Source organism: Terrapene carolina, unplaced genomic scaffold (genome assembly GCF_002925995.2).
Source record: "Terrapene carolina triunguis isolate 2854851 unplaced genomic scaffold, T_m_triunguis-2.0 Scaffold66, whole genome shotgun sequence".
Taxonomy (NCBI): domain Eukaryota; kingdom Metazoa; phylum Chordata; order Testudines; family Emydidae; genus Terrapene; species Terrapene triunguis.
In genome coordinates this window covers 60,595,039-60,601,266 of record NW_020664417.1, presented here as the reverse complement: position 1 = coordinate 60,601,266, position 6,228 = coordinate 60,595,039, and the positions used below count along the sequence as shown (strand labels likewise).

Below are 6,228 nucleotides of genomic sequence, written 5' to 3'. Positions count from 1 at the left end.
TTAATACATACTCTGAGTAAATTACTAAATAAAAAGTGATTTTATTAAATACAGACAGTAGGATTTAAGTGGTTCAAAGTAGTAACAGACAGAACAAAGTAAGTCACAAGCAAAATAAAATAAAATGCGCAAATCTATGCCTAATCAAACTAAATACAGATAAGTTCCTCACCAGTTCCAGAGTGCTCCCTTTTACAGGCTAATCTCCCTTTAGCCTGGGTCCAGCAATCTCTCACAACCCCTGTAGTTACTGTCTTTTGTTTCAGTTTCCTTCGAGCATCCTGGGGGGGTGGAGAGGCTCCTTCTTTAGCCAGCTGAAGACAAAATGGAGGGGTCTCCCCCAGGTTTAAATAGACTCTCTCTTGTGGGAGGAGACCTCCCTCCTATGCAAAGTCCAGCTCCAAGATGGAGTTTTGGAGTCACCTGGGCAAGTCACATGCCCCTGCATGACTCAGTCTTTACAGGCCGACGCCATTGTCCACATGGTATCTTGCATGTCTCCAGGAAGACTTCTTATGTGGATTGGAGCATTCCAAGATGCATTGTTCCCCAAGTGTTTCCCGATCAGGTACTTAACCTGGCAAATTCCTTCCTAAAGAAGCTGACCAAATGCCTCACCAAGCTTACTTAGAAATCAAGCAAGCATACAGCCCATATTCTTAACCTCAAGTAGAAAATGGTATATATGTACAAAGGATTAATAGATATAGTAGACCATGTCACAGGCAGCACAAAACATATTTCAGTTATATCATACATACATTTGTAAACACCCACCCATAAAGCCTTATGGGGTACGCTGTCACAGCTCCCTTATAACATTGTTTGGCAGTCGCCTGCTTGGTCCACTGCTTGCAGAAAGAGCTGCCTCTTGGAGCTAGCTGGCGTGGGCTTTGAACCAGGGTGGACCAGCCCCACATCAGCTCCCCTAAGTTCCCTGTGCGGAAGTTGCCCAGCAGGCTATCAATTGCCGGGCAGTTGGTGGGGTGGGCTGGACAGGGCTTAGGACGGAGGGAGCGTGCTGGCAGCAGCTGCTGTTTCAACTTGCTGATCTACTTAAAAAGGCAGTGTACTTAAAGGGGAAATATGCATATCACACACACGCGTGCGCCAGGGGGAGAGAGGGTGTATCATCACATTCAGTTTCCACAGGGAATGTTTGCAGCCACTGCCATGCTGTCTCTCCTCCCTCCATTCGTGCTGCCTTGTAGAGTGTGAGGCTACATTAACAACAATGTGTTAACCCTTGAGGGCTCAGCTAAGTGCTAGTTCATCATTTAGCAGTAAGGCATTCCCTGGGAAATATCCCACCCTCTGACTCCACCATCTCAACCAAGCTTCACAATCATCATTGCTATGTACTGTATTAAATTGTTTGTTTAAAACTTAAAAAAATTCCCTGGAAGCTAACTCCCGCTATTTACATTACTTCTTATGGGGTAATTGGATTAGCTTAACATCGTGTCACTTAAAGTAGCATTTTTCAGGAACATAACTACAACGTTAAGCGCGGGAGTTACTGTATCTACTAAGAAATACCATGTGGACATGAAAGTGAAGGTCCCGTGAAATTCCTCTGTTAGATTGTTACCCATGTGAAAGTGTTCTTTCACCAGAGTACCTCTTTGCTGCACCACTTCCTACCAAAATGTTGGTAAAGATCAGCTCCCCATTTAGGAGAAGAAGCACTTTTTACCATTTTCCAACACAAGGTCTCTGACTCTTCCTCCCCACCCAAGCTCAACTTCACGTAAATAGCTGAGCCCTATGTCATCTAGCATGCATGGCATTCCTCCCCTTGTTGCAGGGATCTGTGATCCAAGTGACAGCAGAAAACATCACAGCTATGCATTATGTCAACAGAAAGAGGAGCATAGTCATCACTGCTGTGCTGAGAAGCTGTTTGTCTCTAGGATTGGTGCAGTCATCAGATCACGCTAGTCACTATGTGTCTTCCAGGGTTTTAAAATTCTCTCCCGTCAACTTAACAGATATGAGTGGACACTGAAAGACTCAGTCTTGAAGATCCTTTTTTTTCCACAGCTGAGGATAATAAATGTCCTGTGTTTAGCTTCAGAGAGGAGTTTGGGCTTAGGCACCCTGTCAGATGCTGTCCTCATTTTATGCAGACTGGGGCTCATGTGCCTACTTGCCACTCCTGTTAGTACCAAGGGCATGGGTGCCTGGTGACCTGGCCATTGGATGAGGCTAGCCCCTGGCCTCTCTCCTGCCCAAGGTCCCACCCGTCCCGCTTATTTTCCCACTCCCTCCAGGAGCCCAGAGCACCCCCACTGTGGCCCCCAGCCCTGGTGTGCCAGGTGACACAGTCCGAGTGCTGTGTGGGCAGTGTGGCCCTAATGCCAGCCACCCGAGTCCATGCAGCAGGCCAGCCAGCTCCAGCCCCAGCTGGCCAGGGCAGAGCACTGGGAACTGCAGGAGGGGACCTGGAGGTGGAGTGTGGGTGGGGCCACACCAGGCTGTTTGGGGAGGCACAGCCTCCCCCAGCCTATGATACCCACCACCCATGACCAAGGGCTCTCAGTCAAGATTCAGCCTTCATGGTCATGGTAGTCCCAGCCTGGCCCAGACAGCTCTGGTACTCAGACCTAGTGAAGCTATCAGCTTTATTTCCAACCTGTTTTACCAGATGTGACTTAACAAAACGAAGGTCAGATCTTACACCTGGATCAAGCATTATTCAGCCAGCATCCATGCGATCAGATGTGTTAACTGCCACTGGAAGAAGCTGTTCAGCTGAGATCAAGAACATCTTGATACATAATCTAAAAAGTTTTTCTGGAAACTTATACAGCAAAATAGAAGAGATTTTCCATTTGGGCACAGTGTCACCTGTCTCCCTTAGAAAAACCCATTTCTGCTGTTCTGAATTATCTGCTAACCCTAAAACATTCAGGACTATCCTTCAGTTCCCTAAGAATACACCTACCAGCGATATCTGTGCATAATTCTCCAATTGAGGGTCTGGTCATACCATATTTTTCTACTGTATAGTTGCTAAATTCCTCAAAGGTCTCATTTATGTTTTCCCTTATTCTGAGATTCCCTTTCTTCCTGGTATCTCAACATAGTGTTAGCTGGTTTAATGAGACCCCCTTCTGAGCCCTTACACCCACTCTTTTTACCACTTGCCTATGAAGGCTGCCTTTTTTAGTAGCTATAACATCAGCTCACAGGATATGGGAAATTCCAGCCCTTAGGCCTAGTTGACCTTACAGGGTGTTCTATAAAGAGATGGTGACTGATAGGCCTCACACCAAGTTCCTGGCTATGATTTTTTTTTTCTTCAGATTTTCATTTAAATCAATGGGTTCACCCTCAGTTTTCTTTTCCAAGTCACACTCAACCTTCGGCAAAACTAAGCTTCACACACTTGAGTAAGGGCATGATCTTTCCATTTACAGAAAGGAAAAAAAAAATTAGAAACCTCTAAGCAGAGAGGGTGACATGTCAAGCAATATTCTCAGAGGTTATCAAAATGAGTCTCCAGATGTGTAAGAATGTGTTATGAATTAGCCAAGTCAGATCTTACTAGCCACATTAGAACTCATTCCACTAAAGGTAGGCAGCCTCTCTGCCTGGTTGAAGACTGTCCCCTGTTTCTGAAATCTGTAGGGCATCCACATGGAGCTCTGGCCACACCTTTTTAATAGAGCTGTCCAGATTGGATATCTGGTTTGGTAGAGGTGTCCCACAATCATTGTTTAAATAGGACTCTTAGACCCCACATCCAAGCTGCTTGTTAGGCTGTGTCTACACTGCAGCCTATGTTGGCATAACTTGTGTGTCTCGGGGGTGTGAATAACCAACATGAGCACTTGTTACACCAACATAAGCACTTGTGTTCTTCTCCTGCTGACGTAGCTTCTGCTGTTCATGGAGGTGGGATTTTTTTATGCTGACGGGAGAGCTCTCTCCTGTTGGCATATAGTGTCTTCCCCAGATGTGGTGCAGTGCTGTATGAGTAGACATGGCCTTAGTCACTAGGAGTGGAATCCATGATGATGATCATTCACACAATAGTTACTTATAGTAACTGCGGTTCTTTGAAATATGTTGTCCACATGGATTCCATGACCTGCCCTCCTTCCTTGCTTCTACAGTTCTATAGGGGTGTGCAAGGACACTAAGATATGTCTATACAGCAGTGTAAGTCTTGGGTTAGTGTTTCCCAAGTCAGCATACCCATGTCAGGGAACTGTGGGCTTGATTGTCTACACTGCCTTTTAACCCTAGGTTAAGGATTTTCTGACTTGTGCTTGAGCCTAGGGCTCTGTTATCCACAGTGCAGTGCACGGAGCTGAGTCAAAGTAACCCTATCCCAGAGTGCTAGTATTCTTCCCCTCTCCCTCTCCTGCCATGTGTCAACACTCTAACCTTATGAATGTGTTGCACTGTGGGAAAACTTTACTGCCCACCCAGTTTCCTAAGCAAAATATCAAATGATAATACTGCTAGACACCATGTTGGGGAACTACAGAGGTGGCTTTTGTCCAGGAATATAAGCCTCAGTCTTAATGGTACAAGGAGACTTTTATTGGTGAAAGAAATTCATTTCCCTCCCAGTAAACTTGAAAATACTTAATTCAGACATATAAGATAGTCCTCAAAGGTGTTATAGGAAGTCAAATAATAGGACTAAGAATAACTGTTGGACTAGAGAAATGAACTGAAAAGCAGCCTATCTCTCTCTATTAAAGTGATTGAATAGGGCTTCTTCTGAGCTCAACTGTGTATAGGAATAAGGGATACCTGAGAGACTGTGGGGAAGCTTGAAGGCTGGCTCCCACTCACTGCCCTCACAGTGCACGCTGCCTGGCTGCCTCTGCACATGCAGCCCCAGGAAGGGTGGGGAGCTCCAGGAGCATGGGGCAGAAAACGGAGCAAGAACAAGCGGTTGACCTCTAGGGAGGGGAAGCGGCAGAGCTCCTGGCTCAGCACAGCTGGGAGAAGAATGGCTCCCGGCTGCCAGGATGTTGGGGGTTGCCTCCCACCTGTCGCTTTGGTCTCTGCTCTGGGCAAGCTCAGTGCTCAGTGAAGAGGAGCTGGAGCCAATGCTGTAGGAGGCTGCATGGAGGTTTTGGGGCTGGCTCCCACTCGCTGCCCAGACAGTGCATGCTACCTGGGTCCCCCTGCGCATGCAGCCCTAGGGAGGGTAGGGGGAGCCAATGAGCAGAGTGGGGATGGCGGGAGTGCCCCTGCAAGGAGGAGGAGAAGCTGGGGTATTGGGGGTCATCTTTCCCCAGCTGTGCTGAGCTGGGAGCGCTGCTGCTCTCCATATCTGCAGGGCAGTTACTTAATCCCTGCTCCACTTTCTGCCCCCTCCCTGGGCCTGTGTGTGCAGGGGCACCCAAGCAGCGTGCACTAAAATCTGGCTGCGCTCTTGTGACCAGGAAGTAGCTATCTTTGCAAAAAGCTTCTTCTGATCAGTCTCAATTGAAAACCCTGCAGGCTCTCTGATTGTCTGCTAAACATGGGTCTGTAAGCATGCTATGAGCTGCTCCCATTTGCAAAGGGGAGGTGTAGCTTCCCATTGACTGTATCATAGATTGTCAACATAGGGAGGATTAAGGAAGTTGCCCCCAGAAACTCTGAAATACATATGGAGAACTTCTGGGACCTGAGTGAAGCCAGGCTGCGTGCACACAGGAAAGCAATAGGGCTCAGATCCTAGGTCCCAGCTTAACAAGGGTTTGGACCCTGCAGTGTCTTGGGACCCTAGATTCAAACCCTAGGTTAACACAATTGGTGTGTGGATGCAAGCGGGGTTAGGCCAGGGCTTACATTGCTGTGTAGACATATCCTTATCGTGCAGGTGTGGTCCCTATGGAAACTGCTAACTAAAACAGATCTTGGGTGTGCATGAGCTACAGCTGCACAAGATCAGTTTTAGCTACCAGTGTCCATAGGGACCACACCTACTCCCTGAGTGTTCTTGCACACCCCTTTCCAAGGATGCGAAGGATGAAGCGGGCCCAGCCATCTCTCAATTCCTTCACCAATACAGAATTTCACAGGATTAGGACTCTGTAGAAGCAAGGAATGAGGGCAGAATCCACATGGACAACGTATTTCAAAGAACCATGGTTATTATAAGGTAATTCATCTGCATTTATATATTTATAAAAGTAACTTGTATTTTTTTAAAATAATGAAATAACATTTTGACTTTCACATTGGATAAAGTTGAGTATATGTCAAAGTTAAGCA

General features: G+C 46.8%; 1 protein-coding gene across 1 annotated transcript in view; it reads left to right on the top strand.

The window, feature by feature from the left end:
* The window catches only part of NSUN7 (NOP2/Sun RNA methyltransferase family member 7), a 61,746-nt gene that overhangs the window by 8,656 nt on the left and 46,862 nt on the right, over window positions 1-6,228 (top strand). The window lies entirely within an intron of this gene.